Raw genomic sequence first — 12,625 nt, forward strand, 5'->3', positions numbered from 1 at the left:
AACAATCCTAAACTATTTAAACTACCGAACTTTAACTCATATAAGAAAACTCCAAACATATATATATATATCATATCAATAATTATACAAATACAAAATAATACTTTCCAATCTAATACCAAAACACAGGGTATAAAAATACAAACAAACAATCATGATCTAACTTACGCAAACAATCCTAAGCTATTCAAACTATCAAACTTTAACTCATATAGGTAAATTCCAAACATACATATATATATCATATCAATGATTATTCAAATACAAAATAATACCTTCACATCATTCTTATATTCTTATATTCTATTACCTACTCCAATATTGCCCATAAAAGTATTACAAATTAATTTCAATCACACATAAAACAATTTATATCAGTTTTATAAAACTATTCTTCTATCCAACTAGACTTTAACATACTAAAACCAAATTAATACAACCTTTCCTTCTCCTAATATATTATACAACTTAAAATACCATACACTACCTTCCAGGCTTAAAACTTTCCATCCAAATAACAAAGCATAACCTACAGAATATCAATAAACACTACTACAAATCTTCCCAATTAAATTTTCATAATCATCTTCAAACTAAAGCAACACAAAATATTATATAATTATTTTATAAGGGTGAAAAATGAATCCCCACATACTTAATCCTTCTAGCATCCTTATTACATTATTATCTCTTGCAATTATGCAACTAAATCCTCAGGTTTGCTTCATTCTTCCAGAAGCAGCACACCTCTTCCAATTTCTGGCCTTCTCCCGTGGTGATAAAATTTGACCCACTCCTGTAACTTTCACATCTGTCTGCGTTAACCCTTCAACATCTTGTGGATTCTCTCTGGAACGTTGAGGCTCTCTGTCACCTTTTTTCTTTGTAGACTCCAAAGACGATATGGGGACTGCTTTTAAAACATTACTGTAAAAGTCACGTGCCTGAACCACCGTGGTAAGACAATACCTTGTACCTTCATAAGTCACCACCATACCCTCTGGTATTTGCCATCTAAACTTAATATCACGTCGTCTCAATTCTTGTGTCAAAAAAGCAAATTCCTTCCTTTTTCTTAAAATTCTTGCAGGAATCTCTTTTAAAATCAAAACTTTTTGCTCATCCATTACAAAATCAATATTATAGGAGGCCTGGATAACTTCATTTCTAATCTTTCTCTTTGTGAAATAAACCACCACATCTCTGGGTAATTTCCTTTGTCTTGCAATCCACGAATTAACACGGAAGATTTTATCTATATCTTCCATTATTTCATCTGCTGGTCGCTCCAACACCCCTTCCAAAACCTCAGAAACCATTTTCGTCAAATTTTCCTTAGGATTTTCTTTTAGGCCTCTGATTCTCAAAGCAAGCTCTATCTGAAAATACTGTGTCGAAATCAAATCATAATCCATTTTCGCTATCATATTTTCAGTTTCTGTCATTTTGGCTTCCATTCTAGTATCATTTTGAACAAGATCTTCCACTTTTTCATCCAAAATCTCAATGCTTTTAGCCATATTTAACGTTGCAGATGTGATGTCTGCTCTCATTTCTGCTAATTTCTCTGTAAACTTCTCCTCCAACTTTTTCTCCATTATCTCAACAAATTGTTGCATTTGCTTTTCCATAGTTTCTTGGAGCAAACTCTGCAAATCTTTTACTGTAAAAGCTGATACAGATTCAGATGCAGAGGACAATAAAGTTTTTGCCGAAGACTGCTGCCTCAGGGCAGGAACTTTAGAAGATATAGTCGCCATTTTCACCCTCTATTGTTAACTACTCACTTTCACATGCAGATTCAGCAAAGTCCATTGAGTTAAAGATCAAAACATCATCTTCAGTAAAATCTCCTGCATCGCTCTGCCTGCGTCCTCGTTCTCATAAGCTCTTCCTTGCTAGCAGGGATGGTTGCGAACACCCTGTTCTGCTCCAAAAAACCCGGAGCAGAGACGCCTCGCAGTCCGGAGCATGCCCAGGCTTCGGGGGGCGGCTCAATCCTTCCGCCACCAAAACTCTAAGTTCTGGCGGCCCCGGAGAGCTCTACCCCTACCTGGGCGCTCACCCCTTCCTCTTCTCCCGAGGTGGGGGCTTCCAAGCCACCGAACAGCTGATCGGCGCTGTTTTCGGCGGCTCTACGGAGCTGCGAGGCTGACAGCCAAGAAATGGCTGCCTCCGGCGTCGCCTTGCCATCCGGAAGCCCCTCACAAGATATGTTCTTGTGATCTTGGAACATACCCTCATCAGAAATCCTGCTGTCATGGTTTCCAATAGATGAGACCAATTAAAGCAGAACTCCGAGGCTTGAGTTTTCTTCTAAGAACATGTTTATTGGTTACAAAGAATCGGCTCGGTCAAAAGTGAAACCAAAACTAAAGTTCCCTCTGGAAAGCGAAAGTATTACAAAGTTAAACTTCCCAACCCATAACCTATGCAATCAACTATGTTTCCCAATGAAATAGTTTGGCGGGTTTTCTAATATTTAGCACAACCCCCAGCCTAAGGAACAGAAATGACCTTGGTTCCCATGGAACAGAGAATTGTTTAGGCTAGCATAAAACTCCCCATTCCTACCCCCAATCTTGTGGCAACTGAAAATGAGCAAGACAGCTTCAGCAGGTTTATTGCAGAGTTTACACCAAGTTTGTTTTAGGATAAAGCCCGTGGAATTAGTAGATTTATATGGAGACCTAGGATTGTGTAAGAAAGTTCTGTATGTATTGCTTGAGAAACATCTGAATCCATTGTTTGCAAATTAATGACATTGCTAGCTTAAAGAATTTAGCAGTCAAAACATGTGCTCTACTTTTGAATTACTGTATATTTTCTCAACCAATATACTGCTCAATAATTCCGAGCTACATTCAACCTACATTAAAAGGTGAACTTCAAACAAAACCCAGTAAGACATCGAGTCAATTTTATTTTCAATGTAAGACTAGATTTGTAAACACCAGTAGAATAATGTATATAATTCTAAAACATAACAGGAATTACTGATCAATTTATCTGGAGATACTAGTTTAGGAGAATTTGACTCCATAGGTAGTCCTCAACTTACAACCACAATTGAGCCTGAAATTTCTGTTGTAATTAGTGTGGTCATAAAGTGAATCATCATGTGACCAGACACAATTTTACAATCATGTTTTATCACAGTCATTAAGTGAATCTCCATGGTTGTTAAGCAAATCTGGCCTCCTCGATTGACTTTGCTTGTTGGAAGCTGGTTGGAAAGTCACAAATTGTGATCATGTGACTGCAATACACTGTAACCAATGTAAATGCAAGCTGGTTGTCAAGTGCCTGAATTGTGGTGTGACATTCATAACAAGGACAGGTTATAAGTCACTTTTTCCAAGGACCTCATAACTTAAAGCTCTTGTTAAACAAATGATTGTAAGTCAAGGACTCCCTGTAATGTCCTCTCCTTTTAAAGATAACTTGCTAGCTCTGGATTCTGCTTAGAAAAGAATAGTGTGAAAAAGTTGAGACTAATCTGTAATATAACTTGGTCTTCAGGAAGCCAAATTTTAATAAGCACAGGTGAAAGATGAGCATGTGCATTGTGCAAGGATCAGACCCTAACCCAGGGTGCTTCATGACTATGGAATGTGCTCTCAAGATGGGAATGTGTTTTGGTTTCCACTCTTCCAGTGTAGAGAGGATAGTAAAAACACATTTCATCAAGGTTTTAATTTTTAATTATCTCATTGATTTAATTATGATTTCAAGATTGTGTTTAGTTTTACACTTGCTTTTTAAAAATTGCTGTGAATAACCTTGAATATGAAATAAACAGAAGGACAGGGAAAGGGACAAATCCAGGGAACTATAAAATAGTTTCCTAAGGATTTGAGGGTGGGCAAGGTTCTAGATAGGGACGCGGTGGCTCAGTGGGTTAGGACGCTGAGCTTGTCGATCAAATGGTCAGCAGTTTGGCAGGTCGAATCCCAAGTGCCGCATAGCAGAGTGAGCGCCTGCCAACCTAGCAGTTCGAAAGCGTGTAAAAATGCAAGTAGAAAAATAGGGACCACTGCGGTGGGAAGGTAACAGCGTTCCGTGCGCCTTTGGCGTCTAGTCATGCCGGCCACATGACCACGGAGACGTCCTTGGACAAGCGCTGGCTCTTTGGCTTTGAAACGGAGATGAGCACCGGCCCCTAGAGTCGGAAACGACCAGCACGCGTGTGTGGGGAACCTTTACCTTTACCTTAAGGTTCTAGAATAGGGGTCTCCAAACTTGGCAACTTTATGACTTGTGGATTTCATCTCCCAGAATTCCCCAGCCAGCAAAACACATGAAGCAACATGTCAGTAAGAATTTAGGAAATGATGTTGCTGTTATCAGGAATCATTAGGGTTTGTCAAGATCAAGTCATTTCAGAGTAACCTTAAAAAACCTGCTTGGTAGAGCAAGGGAATGTTGAGGATATATGTACTCTGATCACAGTAAGAATTTAACAGTTTAATAGTTTGTAGACAAACTGGCTTAATATTCGCTAGATGATGTTGCAGTCTAGTGGATTTCCAACTGGTAGAAACTTACATCTAAAGATTCTTGTACAGTAAATGGTTCTGCTCTTCCCGAAGAGACATATTGGATGGGTTTCTTAAAACTCCATTCTTGGCTCAATATTATTCAAATGCTTTGCAAATGGCTTAGGCTGGAAGGGATGCTTATTAAATTCAAACTAGATATTCACTAATACCTTAAGAGATAAAAGCACAATTCAAATTGAATTTTTCATAAGCTTGAGCATTGGCTCAAATTCAATAGGTTGACTTCAACCATGGCAAATATATGATCCTACAGTGTTGGTGGGGAAAAAAATCTAATATGCATATTGCTTGTGCACAAGAGGTGGTGCTGGTTACCGGATCAGCTGGTTTCAAAAAGGGTTACCAATTCATGAAAGTATAATGGAAGTGTGGCTTTCTTTGAAAGCTATTTCCCAGCAGACTAGGGGCTTCTTTGTGCAGTTGTTTGGCCACTATGAGAACAGATTGCTGAACTAAATGGGCTAGGGCAGGGGTCCCCAATTCCCAGTCCATGGAGTGGCATCGGTCTGCAGCATACCAGAAACTGGGCTACACAAACAAGCAAAGCACCATCCGTGGGATGCAGGTAGCCCACGAAACAGATCCTTTGGTCTGCAGAAAAACCCCTCTCCATGGATCCGGTTCCTCATGCTCAAATGTTTGGGGGCCAGTGGGCTAGGGACTCAATCCAGCAGAGCAGTTTTATGTTTCTAGATAATAACGATCCTGGAATACTATTGACCAATCAGATGGATATGGGCAATGTAATTAGTGGTGTAAAATAAATGTAGAGTAAAATAATGAATGTTTAACAATAGCTCCTCCAGCTTCACTGCTGCAGCAGCACTGCAAGCTACCAACAACTGATTTGTGTGCCAGCTTTGCTATCAATTCCTGAAAATTTAACAATGAGCTCCTCCTGTGAGTGGATATGAGCAGGCTCCAGCATACAACTGAGTGCAATCCAGCAGCAACTAAAAAATAAAATCCAGTCTAGACATTGCATTCACAAAAGCATTGCTTCCAGATTACAGGAGGTATTAATTCCATTACGTATTTCATTGATTAGACCACACTAGGAATACTCTACCCAGTTTTGGGGATTGCAACTTAAAAGGGAAATGGAGAAATTGGAACAGATTCAGACAGCTATCATGAATAAGAGGATTGGAAGTTACTTTCCACTGAGAAACAGTTAAAGCTGGACACATTTTGCTTGTAAATGAAGACTAAGGGGAGTTATAACCATAAGGTGTGTGTGTGTGTGTGTGTATTATCCCATCTGAAATAGGCTTGGATTTTATTAAACTGACAGCTGAGATCAAATCAAATTTTAAAAGATCAACCTGAGTGTAAAGAGGCACAAGCTGTAAAGCAGTGAAACAGATTGGCTAGAACAATGATAGGCCCTCTCTATCTGGAGGCTTTTAAACAGAAGTCGGCTAGCCATTTGTCAGGAATGATTTAGTCAATCCTAGCAAATGAAGAGGCTGGACTAAATCACCCACAAGGTTCTGCACAACCCATCCATTCTGTTTTTTTTAAAAAAAGCCCTTCATGTCTGACACACAGAGAAAGAAATGGTTGTTATGGAAGATTTGTATGAGATTTTACTCATCACTCAACTTAAATGAAAAGTGGCAGCTTTCAATCTATGATCCAGAGTGTTCCATGATTTCTTAAAAATAGTGATTCCTTAATTTTTTAAAAAATGGTGGAAATGTTTCCTGTCAGATTGTACTATATTAGTACTTTGTATATTTCTCAGAGAAAATGTATTGTTTTCCAACTTACAAGATTTTTTATTTCTTTTTTTGAAGTTGCTTGTTTTTAGACATGTACAGATCAGAACTCGGGAGAATATATCAGAGATTTGTAGTAGATAACTGCTGTGAGAAGTGTTTCTATAAGAACAATTAAAAATGCTGCAATAAATGATCTAATAACTTTTGACACCCAGCAGATTATACTATTGTTGTTCTGCAGAACAGCAGACAAATACAAACATTTTTGGTGAACAATTTCTCTTGCTCATTTTTCTCAGAAGAAACTGTTGTATAAGAGTTGATCCCGCAAAGAGCTTCTTTAAGAAAGCAGATGTTCTGCTTTACCATGGAAAATAGCAACACAAGCCAGTTATAAATATAAAGTTTATTCAGTATATATTGTTTAGAAAAATAACTTCACATTTTAGAATACAAACAAACAAGAACACAATTTTCCAGGCACAAACTTCTACATCAGTGTTTCTCAACCGGGACAACTTGAAGATACGTGGTCTTCAAATCCTAACCACATCTTAAAGTTGTGAAGGTTGAGATACACTGCTCTATTCAGTATAACATACATACATATTTTCCAATCTCTTTGGTTTGGGAGCAAAGCACAGCAATCTCTCCAGAAATGCAATATATCATTCCTTAACAGTGCAGCAACACCCTTGCCTCCTAACATCTACATTCCATGTAATTTTCTTCTTTTGTCATAAGGCACAATCAAAACCATACTGATTTACCAAAATAAGTTTTGCTCCAAGCATACAATTGTGGACAACAAATGGACCCTGTCCAAGCTGAATGCCAAAGACTGAAATATTTACATGCTTTTCTTTCTTAAGTTGAGAAGTAAAAAATTAAGTTATTAAAATATTACAAGAAATTTAAAAAAACATATGTCAATCTATCCTTTTAAGATATGACTGCTGAGTGATGAACTGCAGAAACAGCTTAGGCATAGTTCAAAACCTTCACTACCTCGAGTAACATGCATTCTCCTGATAACAGCAAAGAAAGACTGCTTTATTCCTCCCACAGTTTCTTGCTTACTTGTAGTAAGTTGGACAATAGCCATTTACTGAAGGCTGGTTACTATGAGATATACATAATGATCAAAGGATAACTTACATTCTTTACTAGCAAACCACATTAAACTGAAGGGAGCTGAATAGGATTCCACAGGCATCACACTGGGCCCTCAACTGTTCAATACTTTTATGAATGGCTTGGATGATGAGATGGTGGTGCTTGTTAAATTTGTAGATGACACAATAGTAGGTTGCAGAAAAAAGCTAATATCCTTCAACCCCCCCCCAAATTTCAAAATAATCTGAAAAAGTTAGAGAAATGAGCCCGAAAACAACAGAATGAAATGTAACAGAAGTAAAGACAAAGCAGAAATGAAATGTGTAGTATTGGCAATATTATTTGTGAGAAAAACCTTGAAATTACAATTGATAAGAAACACTATGAGACAATTGTTTGATATTACTACAAAGAAAACAAAAGGCCCTTGTAGGCCGAATCAAAAGAATAAAGTTTCCAAATTAAGAGCTGACAGTTTTTCTTTATTTTGCATTGGTCAACATATCTTAATGTCCCCAGTTCTGGGCACCATACTTTATAAAGGATTTAGATAAACTGGAACAGATTTAGAGAAAGGCACTAAGAAAGATCAGAGAATGAGAAATTTACTGAACATGTTCAACAATTCTGTTTTCATAGTAGAAAAAATATTGATTCCTATTATCAAGGAAGGATTAGTCAAAGCAGAGGCTGAATAGACATTTGTCAGGGATATTTTAATCCGGATCTCTGTACTAAACATAGGATTGGGATTGATGTTCCAAATGGCTCCTTCCAACTCTATTGATATCTTTGCTGCAGAATTCCAAAATTGTTCAATTTTTCTTTTTCATTTGGGCAAAATATAACAGAGAAAATACATTATACAATAAAAAAAACTCAACTGTTTTAGGTGTCAACACAAGTCTGGCAAAATGTGACTATTTAGGTGTCCCAATAAGTTTTCGCTGTTTAAAAAGTGTCATCTTTTATTCATCCTTACCTGGAAGGCTGGAAAAGAGGTAAGATAGCTTTAATGAATAGCCGAGATCTGCTATGCTCCTGTGAGTTGTGAAACACTTATTCCAAGTAATTTTTGATGACCCTGACATCATATGGGAGTAGCTTGAATGGGAATTAAAATATTGTATACTGGAGAGATTCTAGAACAAAATATGATTCAAAGGTCAATTTTTGTCATGTCACCCAATTCCTTCCAGTTTTTCATATAGTATAGATCAGGGGTAGGCAACCTCAGCTCTTTTATGACTCATGGACTTCAACTCCCAGAATTCCTGAGTCAGCTGACTCAGGAATTCTGGGAGTTGAAGTCCATGAGTCATAAAAGAGCCGAGGTTGCCTACCCCTGGTATAGATAGATTTATGCATCCATCAACATGTAAAAAGAATGAATGGGTTTTCTAACTGTTTAGATCAGTGGTTCTCAACCTGTAGTCCACAGACCCCTGGGGGGGCACACAATGTGTCACAGGGGGTCCACAAAGGCTTGAAAAAATGTTATGATTTAAATCTTGAGTTAGGTCCTGGGGGTCTGCGGCTACAAAAGGTATTTAAAGGCGGTCCATGGTGAAGGAAAGGTTGGGAACCACTGGTTTGGATGATGGGATGTTTATTTTTGGATACATAATTGTTACAAACAGAAATTATAAAAAGCAGTCAAAATGATTTAGTGTTTAACCTGGAAAAAAGTAGCATGCATACATGAAACCAAGACATTTATCATTTATCACAGAGCCTTTCTCCAGAGTCATCATGATCACCTCCAAACCATCACAAACCAATTCATAGAGCCCTATGATTTTTTCAGTTGAACAGCTCTTGTATCCTCTTCAGCTAAGGAACTGGTGGATGCAGAAACCTGTGTTCAGCCAACACACTCCCCAACACGCTTCCTAACTTCACAGGTATGCGTTCATAAGTTGGTTCCCCCCTTATGTTACAAAGACAGGGAAACAGTGCTGTGGCCTGATGTCTTTTTAACCTCAGATGGGAAAGGAAGAGAGCTGGGCCAAGGCAAGAATATTTGCAGTGCCACTGCTAAACCAGAAATTCGTCGGCCCAACAGTATTGAAGGCAACATGCAAGCACATTGGTGGGGAGATGTGGTGGAAATGCCACATTTGGAGAGGACCTTAGTGCTTTTGAAACTGGATCCCTGTTTTTTCAAGACAATTATTTCAAGTTGGGAATTTAAAACCTGTTTGGTTTCTTTTATCGTAGTTCCTAGGATGCATTCATAGCAATCGGAAAACACATGCAGATTTCCGAGAGGAACAATCCATCCTGTGGGCAATTTCCCAGCAAAGTAGCCTGCTACCTAATACATTTTTTCACTTCAAAAATGGTTGTGGGAATCAGCAATTCATAAGTTTGCTTTTCCTTTAAATAGATTCTTTTAAATCCTGGGAAGCTATCCTGATTTCTGAATAGGAAGAGCTGCTAAAGTGGAAATGATAATCTTTCTGAATTACAGGCCTATGAGTTCCACAATTCTGCTAAGCAGTTTTCTATATTACTACAGAAACAATGTGAATCTCTTTAAAGTACCAGACTTGGATACTATTAATTTAGATCACCTACAGAAGGACAACTTACTCTTCTCAGAACAGATGATCAATTAACTATGTGGCTCAGCCTCTCTCTGGTAGTATACTACTGATCGGAGCAATTATATCTACTACACCATCACCCCCCAGCCCCCCGTTTTGCAGCTACTGTATTCTTTTAAATAAAAGTAGCCAGAGATGCTTTTCTTCAGGACAGTCTTGGGTGCAACCACTTAACCTACTGTCTTATTCATTTAAGATGGATCTCTACATTTCAGCAACTTAAGCAGAGCACTTACATATGCAGCAGAATCCTGTGTAGATTATACCATTTTGTGTTTGAAAACTAGACATTGATAGGAAAGTAATTTCTCTGCCAAATCAAACTAGCCATGAAACTTATTTTTTCTGTGTGCAGGAAAAGCAATAAACATGAGAGATCCAAGTATGTGTGTATTGAATAACTCAAGAAGACAACTACATGGTGGTACTCATTCATACCTCAAAAGCTTCCTTCCAATGTATGCACATTCTATCAGCCTTTCCTGAAAGATAAGATTTTTCAATTGATGGGAATTGCACTAACTGGTAATCCACGCTTGTTAAAAGCTAGTAAGGCAATCTTTTTTGACCTCATTAAATAAAACAAGAGTGAAGAAGGACTTAAAACAAATACTGTAGCCTGATATCTTTCGGGGTTTTGCTATATGGTGGATTTGGAAAGTACTTGTTCTATTTCTTCAGAGGTTCTTGAGATAACCTGACTAGATCATTCTTCTTCATCTTTGGTATATTGCAAAAAGAGACAAGTTAGAAATGAGATTGGGAGAATGCTTTTATGCATGATCACTATCATAAAAAGCACTCAGTCAGAGGAGTTACATTTAGTTATATCACTGATTTTTACCCAAATCCAATATACTAAAATACTACCAGCATTGTGTATCTGAAATTTAACTTCTAGCAATACAGAATGATTTAGCATTTCTTTTGATATTTCATACATCTGAGATTCTTTTAACCAAAATGGATTTTCCCCAAAAGAAAAGATTCTCAAGGGTTCCTATTACCTTCAAAGTGATGAAGCAAGAGATTTGAGTTTGGGATATGGCAGTCATTCTTTCTTAGACCTCTAGGCACGTCCTACATGCAGAAAGGCTGAATGAATGGCAGCATAAACTCTTTTTGCCAAACCATTGCAATTCAACAAGTTGGGGGTGGAATATGGAGGAAGAAGGGAACATACTTTGAATATTTATAGGCAACATACCATCTGTCAGAGGTATCCTGCATTTATTTCACATCTACTAGTATGGAAATCTCATCCCTTGTTTATCAGAGCAATGGAGTTTTCAAGGGAATCTTGCATATGTAAAGGAATTAGGACCACTGTTTTGACTGCTGCCAGACAGATTTTTCTTTTCCTATGATGAATCATAGAATATATGTGGAAGGGACCTTCTGGATCATCTAGTCCAGGGGTGTCAAACTGCTGGCCTGCGAGCCGGATGTGTCATCCGGAAGCCACACCCACCCCATTGCTGGCATATATCTTGCGATGTCACATGACGTTGTGAGTTTGACATGTCTGATCTAGTCCAACCCTCCCTTCAGTATAGGATTCAATTAACTCATCTTTGGAGGATAACTATCCAGCCTGTTTGAAAACCTCCACCAAGGAGGAATTTATTACTGTTCTAGGCAGACTCTTTCACTGCTTAACAGCTGTGCTGGTTAGAACAAGGATTTAAGGCCACTAGGAAGAAAGGCACATAGGATTAAAAAAGAAAAGAAAAAAGAACCAATTAGCAGCCATTCTCAAACCATGTAAATTATCTAAAGCTAAAACGTAAGTAACTTTCATGAGGGTTTGTTCTAAAATCTATAAATGCATTTGTTCATGGCCAAACATAAGACTAGTCCAAATTGTTACCAAAAAAAGGAAAGAAAATCAATTAATGAAGCTTTATCAGGGAAAGAAATCTTTAAAATTAGGCAGAAATAATTTCCTGTTCAAAAATACAGAAAGAAAAAATAAATTAAACTGCTCATATCTCAAATGATAAAATGGACACCAATGATTATAAATAGAATCATCCTACTAATAAAAACAATTCTCATTAGCACAATTAAAACAATATTTACATAGGTGGCAGAGCCAAGGATTCTGGGTTGCATAATTTCAAGTGGCAAAATGTTTTCTTCCTCTCCCCCACCAGTCCAAATCAGACAAAGAAAACTTGCACTATTTCAAAAACTATAAAAATTGAGAATGCAGAACATTAATATTCTGGTGGAAAACTTTTAACAACACACACATACACACACACACACACACACACACACACACACACACACCAAAGAGAGTATTTGCAATTGTGCTCGCAAAAGAAGGTAACAGTAGCTTGTGAGGTATTGCCTAAAGTACTCCTTTGAAGTTGAAAACTGAAATATCACTTTCTCAATGCCCACCATCTGTAAGTAAAATTGAATCTAGACCCCAAAACAGTATGCATTTTGTCTTTTAGTTCCAGTCTTTTTAGAAAGATAATCTTGTTCCTAACCAATAGCTATTGGTTAATAAACATTCTGAAATTACTTTGAAGCTCTCCCTGCCAAAGAAGCTACTTGGGTAAGCCAAACCATCTCATATTTGACTGACATTTCCCTTCCAGCC

This window comes from Vipera berus (genome assembly GCF_964194415.1).
Source record: "Vipera berus genome assembly, chromosome: 1".
NCBI classification, from domain to species: domain Eukaryota; kingdom Metazoa; phylum Chordata; class Lepidosauria; order Squamata; family Viperidae; genus Vipera; species Vipera berus.